Source organism: Mirounga leonina, unplaced genomic scaffold (assembly GCF_011800145.1).
Source record: "Mirounga leonina isolate KUSES-001 unplaced genomic scaffold, KU_Mleo_1.0 Mir_180, whole genome shotgun sequence".
In the NCBI taxonomy this organism is placed as follows: Eukaryota; Metazoa; Chordata; class Mammalia; order Carnivora; family Phocidae; genus Mirounga; species Mirounga leonina.
Window position 1 is genome coordinate 32,858,963 of NW_023270469.1, and position 12,120 is coordinate 32,871,082.

A 12,120-nucleotide genomic window follows, 5' to 3' on the forward strand; every position below is an offset into this window, starting at 1 on the left:
CATTTATTTAAGCAAACCTTAAAAACTACTAAAGTATTGGCAAAATTATCAGATGGGTTAATATAAATAAAAGAACTTTGTGACATGTGGGCTGAGAGGCAAGATGTTACTGTTTGTTCACCTGGAGGGAATGCTGACTAGTTAGCCCCAAAACACATCCATGTTTCCGAACATTCTTTCAGTAAATCTTGGTTGAATGTCTATCATCCATGCAGAACTGAGCTAATTGCTTTAGAGAGGATAAATAAGCAACCAGGGTCTTTGGCTGCCTTCCATGAATTTACTGTCTGGTTAGGGAGGAAAAAAGAGGTAAATATTTAAAGTCAAATTGCAATTTATTCAATTAATTTCAACAAATATGTCTTGAGCAAATATGTAGCATTGTTGGGGATACAGCAATGAACAATACTGATGAGGTCCCTGCCTTCATGGACCTTACATTTTAGTGGGTAAGGCAAGTATGTAAGGTCAGACAGTGGTTGAGTGCTATGAAGAAAAAGCAGGCTAAAGGGATAGTGACAGTGTGCTATTTTTAGATGGGCTAATCCGGGAAGGCTGCTCTGAGGAAGTGATATCTGAGCAGGGACTTAAATGCGGCAGTGGGCCATGACCATCTAGGGAATGATCCATCAGGCAGAGAGAATAGCAAGTGCAAAGGCCCTGAGGCAGGAATATACTTTGCATGCAAAATGGCAAGGAAATGTAATTAAGTGTTGAATGTATGCTATGGTATAAAATTGTAATGAGTCTTGAATGTCTACCATGGTATATAATTATAAAGTATTTTTGTGGAAGTTTCCTCAAAAATCATCCAGTTTAAAGTAAAACAGTAGGGAATATTATATACACAAAAATGTATTCATTTTCCCCAACAAATCTGCAGTGTTTTGTCTCAAAATAATCTACTACTGCATTCAAAGAGATAGACTACACTAATTTCAATAATAAATTTTGATTACTCAACCTTTTCATTTTGCTATTTAGAACAAAAGAACAGACACTTACTACAGTCTTCAAAACCATCTGCATTAAATTGATGAGCCAAAAAACACGGCTATCACAAACCCAGACATTTTGCTCCATAATCTAATGTCCTATTCATTCTCAGTATTCTTGTTCTTAGAGGGGAAAATGTTGAGTCAATGGTTTCGACTTGGAAGATTTACTGAAACATGAAGATTCTGCAGAGTAAAAATCGAGTGGAAAAATGAGAAGAAAGCAAGTTACCCAAGAATCAAGCAAATTTAAACATGATTTCATTGATTTATTAACTTGAATAAAACTGAAAATTGCACACACATAGTACTACATGGCATTATTAATAATTGTCATTATATTTAAATCTTCGGCAGTATGTGATTATATTACTTCACTCCAGAGTTAACAAGAACCACAAATGATAAGAAAATTATTAGTATCCTCAGTGTTTGGGTTTTGAAGCATTTGCTCCAGGTATTAATAATCTTGGACTTGGGTCCCATTTATAAACTTTCCCCTTTTGCACACAATATACATCATTGTAGCATGGTTTTTTCTCCCTCATGAATACAAATAGGATTCCAAGCAGGAGAATCTTTTTCAGTGACATTTCAAAATAATAGGCAATGTGGAGGCCTGTATCTTGTTCTGGACTGTCAAAATTTCTTCCATTCCTGTTTTAGAAACAAAATTGCTTAAGTTCTGTGACATTCTGGAATCTTTGGAGTGAATGTGTGTGTGTGTATACGTGTGTGTATGTTTAGGAGCTTTTTAGTATAATTTATATATTATAAAATTCACCTGTTTTAAGTGTACAATTTAATGAATGATTTTTAGTACATTTACAGACTTATGCAGCTATCACCACAATCTGATCTTGGAATGTTTCCAACCCCAAAAAGCTCTCTAGGGCTTATTTGTAGTCAATCTGTTTTCCCAACCCCATGCCCAGGCAAATACTAATCTACTTTTTATCTCTATAGATTTGCCTTTTTTGAATAACCTCTGTTTTGATTGGTGTTTCGATAAAATTTGACCATGGTATTTGCTAAAGCCCCCACAGAGAATTGCTTGCCCAGCCTAATGGCAAGTAAAAACAAAATTAAAACACTGCCAGAATGGGTGTGTTTTCTCAAATTTCTGACCAATCTGTAAAAAGTTCCAGACATTTTTCAGATTCAAGTTTATACAAGGCTCTTAAGGCAGCTCCTTCTACCATCTTTCCTCTTGTCAGGGAAATAGCTTCCTTGGCCATGAGCTTGCAAAGCAGGTGATAGTCTCTGGGCAGCCACCCTACGGGGAGAAAGCCCAGGAACTCAGCCAGGATCCAACACCCAAACAACCCTCTGCATTTTATCATTTATTCTTATAAGATTTTATTTATTGAGAGAAAGAGAGAGCGTGAGCACGAGCAGGGGGAGGGGCAGAGGGTGAGGGAGAAGCAGACTCCCCACTGAGTGGGGAGCCCAAGGCAGGGCTCAATCCCAGGATCCTGAGATCATGACCCCAGCCGAATTACCATTTCTTTTTAACACATCACTGCAGGGCAGTCTGTGGGATAGGGAGAAGACCCTAGGTAAGGTGGTCTTGTCTAAGAAGGTGCTCACCCACAACTGCTTTTGTCAACTGTCATTGAAATTCCATTTCTAAAGACAAAGGCTCTTACTGTCAGAATCTCACTCCAGAATGTTCTCTTGCTAGACCCTATATAACTTGAAATGCAGTTCAGACCTTCTTGGAAAATATACTTGGTATGATTGTTAATTAAATTAATTTAATTAAACTAAATTAGTCCACATGGACTCCCCCCCATGTGGGTGGGCCTTATCCTATCAGTTGAGGGCCCAAATGGAACCAAAGGCAGAGGAAAGAGGAATTTGTCCCTTTTTTCCTGCCTTACTGATAGAGCTGGGCCATTTCAACTTATCTTCTCCAGCCCTCTGGCCAATATTTACACCACTGGCATTCCTGGTTCTCAGGTCTTCAGACTCAGACTCAATTATATCACTGGTCTGACTGGGTCTCCAGCTTGTGGACAGCGGACTGTGGGACTTCTCAGCCTCCAAGGTGCATGAGCCAATTCCTCATAATAAATATCCATATAAATCTCTACATATTGGGGTGCCTGGGTGGCTCAGTCGGTTGCCTTCGGCTCAGGTCATGATCCCAGGGTCCTGGGATCAAGTGCCACATCAGGCTCCCTGCTCAGCGGGGAGCCTGTTTCTCCCTCTCCCTCTACCGCTTCCCCTGCTTGTGCTTGCTCTCTCTCTCAAATAAACAATATCTTTAAAATAAAATCTTTACATACGGACATATATTATGTATACAATAAATCCAAATAAGTCATACATAGGAAAATAAGAAATGGAGGTGTTGCTGTAACAAATACCTAAGAATGCAGAAGTAGCTTTGGAACTGGGTAATGGGTAGAGAATGGAGTTTGAAAGTTCACGTTGGAAAAAGTCCACATGGCATGAATAGACATTTGTTCATTCATTCATTCATTTATAACATTTTATTTTTTTTAAGATTTATTTATTTGAGAGAGAGAGCTTACGTGCATGAGCAAGGAGAGGGGCAGAGAGAGAGGGAAAGCAGGGAGCCCGACTCGGGGCTCTATCTCAGGACCCTGAGATCATGACCTGAGCCAAAATCAAGAGTAAGCCTTTTAACTGACTGAGGCTCCCAGGCACCCCAGTATTTTATTTTTAAATAATCTCTACTCCCAACATGGGGCTCCAACTCACAACCCCAAGATCAAGAGTTGCATGCTCTACCCACTGAGCCAGCCAGGAGCCCCATGAATAGACCTTTAAAAGTAACTGGTGAGGGGTTTTTGGGTGGCTCAGTTAGTTAAGCCTCTGACTCTTGACCTCAGCTCAGGTCTTGATCTCAGGGTCATGAGTTCAAGTCCCACAGTGGGTTCTACGCTGGGCATGGAGCCTACTTAAAAAAAAAAAAAAGTAATTCTGGTGAGTGGTCAGAAAGAAAGATGAGAACTGTAGAGAAAGCCTCAGTCTGCTTAGAGAATCCCTCGGTAGTCATGAACAGTATGTTGGTAGAAATATGGACAGTAAAGGCCATTCTGATGAGGTCTCAGACAGAAATGAGGAACATGTTACTGGAAACTGGATGAAAGGCAGTCCTGGTTATAAAGCGGCAGAGAAGTGGCTGCATTATGTTTGAGTTCTAGTGTTTTGTGGAAGGTAGAAATTGTAGGCAATGAAATTGGATATTTAACTTAAGTGATTTCTAAAAAAAGGGTTGAAGGTGTGGCTTGGCTCCACCTGGCTGCTTATAGTAAAATTCAAGAAGAAATGACTTAAAGACAGAATTGTTAAGCAAAAAGGAAGTAGAACTTAATGATTTGGAAATTTTTCAGCCTATGCATATTGCAAAAACTGGGAACATTAAGGATATGGCCAAGCAACCATTTGACTTATTGGGTAATGAGTGTGGGTGGGAGCCACAGATTATTCAGCCACCCCCAGGAGGATAACTGCCAGGAGTAGGAGATGGGAAAAAACGAGAGGAGGAAGGCTGTCAGACCTCATGGGTTTTATGGGATCAGCCCATAGAACTACTTAGCTGAGATCATGCACTATTCTTTAAAACAAGGGAAGAATGACCCCAAAGGTAATTTGGAGACTTTTTAATACCTAAACATATACACCCATACAATCCACACACAACAAAACAAAATCACCCCGTGACTTCACATTTTTAATGATTTCCAAAGTAAAATCACTCCTTCAGGACTCAAGTGCTTAGTCGGTGCTCTGCCCTCCCTGTCCAAGCAACACCTAGTCTGTTATTCATTTCCACCCGACTCCCCTCCTGGATGTTTTGTGGCAAGCCTCTTCAACAAGAGAATTGCTACCAACAGAAGTAAATATGCTTGGAACCTGTACATCATGTTTTGACTGCCTCAAAAGGAAGCAGAAAGGCAAATTTTATTTCTGGATATGTGTAAGCCAAGCCACAGGGTCCTTTTCTAAGGTAAAATGCATGACAAAAGGTGCCAAGCATTTCCCTTATTGTGTATCTAGCCTAAAAGGCATTTCATTCAAGAAAAATTTGAATAATGTAAGTTACAGAGTTACTTACTGTGGACAGTCTGATAGGCTTTGAAAAGTGCAGCCAAAATCTCAAGCAGCAATTTCCGTGTTTGGCCGACGAGCAAAAAAGCTGACTAAAAATGTGCACGCTGAGCACAAATGGATAGAACCCATTACACATCAAGGAAAAGCGAGTCAGAGAGTAGTAGAGCACAGACCTGGGGAGGCCACACAGCATATTCCGCAAAGAGAAGCTGCCGAGGTTACCACTTGGGAAAAAACACTGTGACATCGTGCTTGTGGAACAGTTTCCAGTCTGTAGCCTCTGATCTGCTTGGAAACTAGACTATATAACAAATTTCAGATACACTGAAAGTCATTTCTCCTAGGGCTGGAGGGAATATTTGAGACTTGGTTATTCACTGTCCGTAATCGCGAGGGACTATGACCACAGCAACACGAGATTACAGACCTTGTTCAAAGTTCTAAAACTGGACCTGAAAACACACAATCATAATGAATGTTCAATGATTAATCAGCATCTGTGAATGGATGGCTGAAAAACAGTGAGTTATAAGACAGCATTTCTTCTTTTTTTTTTTTTTTTAAGATTTTATTTATTTATTTGAGAGAGAGAATGAGAGAGAGAGCACATGAGAGGGGGGAGGGTCAGAGGGAGAAGCAGACTCCCTGCCGAGCAGGGAGCCCGATTTAGGACTCCATCCCAGGGCACTGGGATCATGACCTGAGCCGAAGGCAGTCGCTTAACCGACTGAGCCACCCAGGCGCCCATATAAGACAGCATTTCTATCTAGCTTTTTAAATCATAATTAGGGGTGTGTTTGTGTGTGTGTGTGTGTGTGTGTAAAACATTACAATCTCATGGGTGACACTAAGGTTGTATCAGCTTGATGAATCTGTTCAAGCCACGAATCTTGCCAACATGGCTCTAAGGTCGTGACTTTGACTCCTATGAAGATCAAATGCGGTACTCATCCTCTTGGCCAAAATAACATCTTTCCCAGGAAACATTTGGATACTTAACTAATTGGTGTCTTTGCCATTCATTCATACATTCATTCATTCATTCCACCATCATTTAACACTGGGGCACAAAGAGGACTAAGTCAGGGGACTTGGTCACAATCCAGTGGTCCATGGGCATGTGCTTGTGTTTTCTAGTTAATATATGTCATTGTAGCCAAATCTTTTTCCCCCGGCTGAAATGCAAGCACCTGGAGGATAGGCTGGAGGGATATATAACTCAAATGGGGCACTTGGGAGCCCCTGGAGCAGAGTGTCCTGGTGGCACATCTTTGGATTCCCAAGTGATAAGAAGGAGGAAAGAATGATCAGGGAGAATCTAGCTCAACAGATTTCAAAGAACAAAGTGGAAGCCCCTCCTGTCCCTACTTGTAACAGTGCTGTGGACACAGAGAGTAAGCACCCCTGTTCTAAAATTGTTCAAATCCATTTTATTGTGACCAGGCAGTTGAGAAAATTTAACCGCAGTGGAAGATTATGTTCATCTATAATACTATAGGACCTATGGCCCATTTCCCCAAATCACTGTGAATTAAATATGTTACTATCAAGTAGGAGAGGCCCCCAAAATAATGTTCTCTTATTTTTATTTCTTTTTAGCCATTCCAACTCATAAAATATGCAAGAAGCAAGAAGAAATGGAAAGTGCATAAGAAAGTTTCTTGAGGGGCCCCTGGGTGGCTCAGTCAGTTAAGCGGCTGACTCTTGATTTTGTCTCAGGGTCATGAGATCGAGCCCCACATTGGGCTCCATGCTGGGCGCGGAGCCAGCTTAAGATTCTCTCTCCCTCTGCCTCTGCCACCCACCTCTAAAAAAAAAGAAAAGAAAAGAAAAAGAAAGTTTCTTGAAACGTCCCTGTGGAGTTGGACCAGCTTTTACGTAATACCACATAATGGGCTTCCAGGGATGAAGGAGGATAAAAAAAACTTGATTAAAAGTCTTTTTTCACACACACATTTGGAAAAATCTCAACTTCAAGCATCCATTTGAATTACAATGCATAAAAATCTGTGTTTCTCAGATTGATAAAGGTTAAACAGTATAATAATACCCAGTGCTGGTGAGGGCATGGGAGTAACTAGTCTTGTTCACAGTCTGTGGAAGGATAAAGTGGACAAAAAGCTTTGGAGGACTCTTTTGGTCCTATCTATCAAATTTAAAATGTGTATATCCTTTGACCCAGTGTATTAGTCAGCTCCAGCTGTTGTTAACAGAAAACCACAGACTCGGTGCCTTCAACAACAGAAATGTATTGTCTCACTGTTCTGGAGGCTAGAAGTCTAAGATCAAGGTGCAATCAAGGTTGGTTTCTGGCGAAACCTCTCTTCCTGGCTTGAAGATGCTATCTTTTCCCTCTGTGCTTACATATCCATATGCAAAAAGAGAGAGAAGTCAGGTGTCTCTTCCCCTTCTTATAAGAACAGCGGTCATACTAGGTTAGGGCTGTACTCTATGACCTCATTTAACCTTAATTACCTCCCTAAAGGCCCTATTTCCAAATAGAGTCACTTTGGGGGTTAGAGCTTCAACATACGAATGGAAGGAGGGGTCAAAAATATGGTCCACAGCATCCAGCAAAGCAACTTTTATAAATTTATGTTGGGGGGGGCACCTGGGTGGCTCAGTCGTTAAGCGTCTGCCTTCGGCTCAGGTCACGATCCCAGGGTCCTGGGATGGAGCCCCGCATCGGGCTCCCTGCTCTGCAGGAAGCCTGCTTCTCCCTCTCCCACTCCCCCTGCTTGCGTTCCCTCTCTTGCTGTCTCTCTCTCTGTCAAATAAATAAAAATAAAATCTTTTTTAAAAAAAAGAAATTTATGTTGGGGACACCTGGATGGCTCAGTAGGTTAAGCATCTGCCTTCGGCTCTGGTCATGATCCCAGGGTCCTGGGATCAAGCCCCGCATCAGGCTCCTTGCTCCGCAGGGAGCCTGCTTCTCCCTCCGCCTGCCGCTCCCCATGCTGGTGCTTACTCTCTGTCTCTCCCAATCTCTCTGACAAATAAAAAAACAAAATCTTTAAAAAGAAAGAAAGAAAGAAAGAAAGAAAGAAAGAAAGAAATTTATCTTGTATGTCTGCATACTTGCACAAAGATCTTTGAATAGGAATATTTAAAGGTTGTCTGCAGTAGCCAACATAAGCATCCATCAAGAGGGGGCTAGTTAAACAAATTAAGGTACATTCAGTCAATAAAATACTACTATGCACCTGTTAAAATGAATGAACCAGCACTAAACATGTTGACATAGAGAAATCACTAAAATGTATCATTAAGTGGAAAAAACAAGGTGAAGAGCAGTGTGTGGAATATGATCCAATTTCTATTAAAAAAAAAAACAACTTATGCACCAATATTTTCTTGAAGGATTTGTAAGAAACCATTGACAGTCATTAGCTCAGAGGAGTGCACTTGAGCATGGGAGGAAGCCCTTGTTTCTTCTAGCCTTCTCCCTGCTGTGTGGAGATATGTTACTTTTGTTAAAAAAATTGAGGTAAATTTCACAGAGCAAAAACTTCACCATTGTAACCATTGAAAAGTGTATGATTTAGTAATACTTTAGTAATTTCACAATGTTATGCAACCATTACCTCTATCGAGTTGCAAACATTTTCATCACCCTGGGTGGGCAGGTAGTCCTCATTCTTCCCTCCCACAGCCCTTGGCAACCACTCATCTGCTTTCTGTCTCCATTGATTTACCTATCGGGATGTTTCATATAAATAGAATCATATAATATGTGGCCTTTGTTTCTGGCTTCTTTTGCTTAGGGTAATATTTTCTTTTTCTATTTTTTTTTTTTTTTTTAGATTTATTTATTTGAGAGAGAGAGAGCATGAGTGCAGGGAGGGGCAGAGGGAGAGGGAGAGAGAATCTCAAGCTGACTCCCTGCCAATCACAGAGCCTGACCTAGGGCTGATCCCACAACCCCAAGATCATAACCCCGAGATCACGACCTGAGCAGAAACCTGAGTCAGATGCTCAACTGACTGAGCCACCCAAGTGCCCCTCTCTTTTTTTTTTTAAGTAGGCTCCATGCCCAACTTGGGGATCGAACACACGACCCTGAGATCAAGAGTCTCATGCTCTACCAACTGAGCCAGCCAGGCACCCCTAGAATCATCTTCTGGAGGTTCATCCATGTTGTAGCATATATCCCTTTTTATGGCTGTATGAATATACCACATTTAGTTTTTTCATTCATCCATTAATGAACATTTGGGTTGTTTCCTTGTGGTTATGGTGAATAATGCTGCTATGAACATCTGTGTACAAGTTTTTATTTGAATACCTATTTTCAGTTCTTCTGGGAGTGGAATTGCTGGCTCATTGGGTAATTCTATGTGTAATTTTTTGAGGATGAATGTTGGTTTTTCTTGTGTTTAAATATTTAATTTCATTCTATAAATGAAACTGTATAGGACAGAACCTTGAAAGATCTTTTAGTACAGTCTCTAGAATAAATGGACATTGACAATGGACATTATTTATCTAAATTAAAACAGTAACTTGAATTTAACAATATATTTTGCCTTAGGGCCTATTAGATGTCTTGTATAAAATGGACACTCCAATGTTCTTGCTATTGAAAACAGTGTATCTCAAAAGCATATAAGCATTCTTTTGATAACACTAGTATCCTTAGACAAAATACAATGAATAAGTAATTATTCTAATTTTAGAGATATTGTTGGTTCATTCAAAAAATAACTATTGACCACTTCTCAGCCATTAGGATTGTTATTATAAAGAACGCTGAAGTTAACAAATGTTGTCAAAGATGTGAAGAAGTTGCAACTTTTGTGCACTGCTGGTGGGAAGGTAAGATGGTGCAGCTGCTACAGAAAACAGTATGGTGGTTCCTCAAGAAATTAAAAATAGAACTACCATATGATCCTGCAATTCCATTTCTGGGTATCTACCCAAAAGAACTGCAATCAGAGACTTGATTATACATAGACATGTTTATAGCATTATTATTCACAGCCAAGAGGTAGAAACAACCCAAGTATCCATCAACAGATGAATGGATAAACAAAATGTGGTGTGTATCTCTCTATATAGATAAAGAGAGAGAGAGAGCTATATGGAAAAATTACATTAAACATACACACACACACAATGGAATAATATTCAGCCTTAAAAAGGAAGGAAAATCGGGGTACCTGGGTGGCTCAGTTGGTTAAGCAACTGCCTTCGGCTCAGGTCATGATCCCAGGGTCCTGGGATCGAGCCCCGCATTGGGCTCCTTGCTCAGTGGGGAGCCTGCTTCTCCCTCTCCTTCTACCTGCTACTCTGCCTTCTTGTGCTCTCTCTCTGTCAAAAAAATAAATAAATAAAAAACTTAAAAAAAAAATAAAATAAAAAAGGGAAGGAAACTCTGGGGTGCCTGGGTGGCTCAGTTGTTTAAGCATCCCACTCTTGATTTTGGCTCAGATCATGATCTCGGGATCATAAGATCAAGGCCCGCACCTGGCTGGGCACTCGGTGGGGAGTCCACTTCGGATTCTCCTCCTCTCCCTCTGCCCCTCCCACTGTGCTCTGTCTATCTCTCTGTGTCTCTAAAATAAGTAAATAAATCTTTTAAAAAAAGGAAAAGAAACTCTGATACATGCTGACATGAATGAACCTTGAAGACAGGATGTTAAATGAAATAAGCCAGTAGCAAAACAACAATATTATATGATTATATGATTCCACTTATACGAGGTACCTGGAGTAGTTAAATTCATAGAGATAGAGAGTAGAATGGTAGTTGCCAGGGGCAGGGGGAGGTGGGGAGGAGGCAGTTAATGTTTAATGGGGACAGAGTTCCAGTTGGGGAAAATGAAAAAAGTCCTTGAGATGGATGATGGGGATGGTTACACAACAACGTGAATTTCTTTGATGTCACTGAACCATACACTTTAAAAAGGGTAAAATGGCAAATTTATGTTGTGTATATTTTACCACAGAGAAAGGAACATACACATACACACAAAAGTAAATAAATAACTACTGAAAAAAAATTAACTATTGAGCCGCTACTAAGGGCACTGAGGGTATAGCAGTGAACGAAACATAGAAAACAGTTCCTGCCTCTGGGGCGCCTGGGTGGCTCAGTCGTTAAGCATCTGCCTTTGGCTCAGGTCATGATCCCAGGGTCCTGGGATCGAGCCCTGCATAGGGCTCCCTGCTCAGAGGAGAGCCTGCTTCTCCCTCTCCCACTCCCACTGCTTGTGTTCCCTCTCTCGCTGTGTCTCTCTGTCAAATAAATAAAAAAATCTTAAAAACAACAACAACAACAACATAGTTCTTGCCTTTATAGAGCTTACTATCTAGCAGGGGAGGCAATGACAAATAAAAATTCAATATGCAGGGACTCCTGGGGGGCTCAATCGGTTGAGCGACTGACTTAGGATTTTTGGCTCAGGTCATGATCTCGGGGTCGAGATCGAGCCCCGCGTCGGGCTCTGTGCTCAGCGTGGAGTCTACTTCTCCCTCTCCTTCTGCTCCTCCCCACCACTTGTGCTCTCTCTCTCTCAAATAAATAAAATTTGTTAAAAAAATCAATATGCACACACACACAGATCCACATATATATCTTTATAAAATCATATAGTTTCTTTTTAAAATACAGATGTGCATTTTTTTCAGCAACTTTCTTTTCACTCCAGCACCTTAGATCTCTCTCAGTGTTAGTCCATGTAACTATTTGCCTCCCTTTTTTAACTCTGTACAGAACTGCACACGAAACTACACTGTAGTGACTTAGCCATGCCGCTGTGAGAGGGACATTTAGGTAGTTTGCCATCTTTTGCTGATATAAACACTGCTCTGAGGAAGATCTACAGAAAAGCTCATGTCATTCTACCTCTTAAAAGCAGTTCTTTTAGGGGCGCCTGGGTGGCTCAGTCGTTAAGCGTCTGCCTTCGGCTCAGGTCATGATCCCAGGGTCCTGGGATCGAGCCCCGCATTGGGCTCCCTGCTACGTGGGAAGCCTGCTTCTCCCTCTCCCACTCCCCCTGCTTGTGTTCCCTCTCTCACTGTGTCTCTCTCTGTCAAA

General features: G+C 41.0%; 1 non-coding gene across 1 annotated transcript; it reads right to left on the reverse strand.

The window, feature by feature from the left end:
- Positions 1 to 9,111: 9,111 nt before the first annotated feature.
- TRNAK-CUU lies at positions 9,112 to 9,184 on the reverse strand. The gene has a single exon. It is a non-coding gene; the product is annotated as a tRNA-Lys (tRNA).
- Positions 9,185 to 12,120: the final 2,936 nt, after the last annotated feature.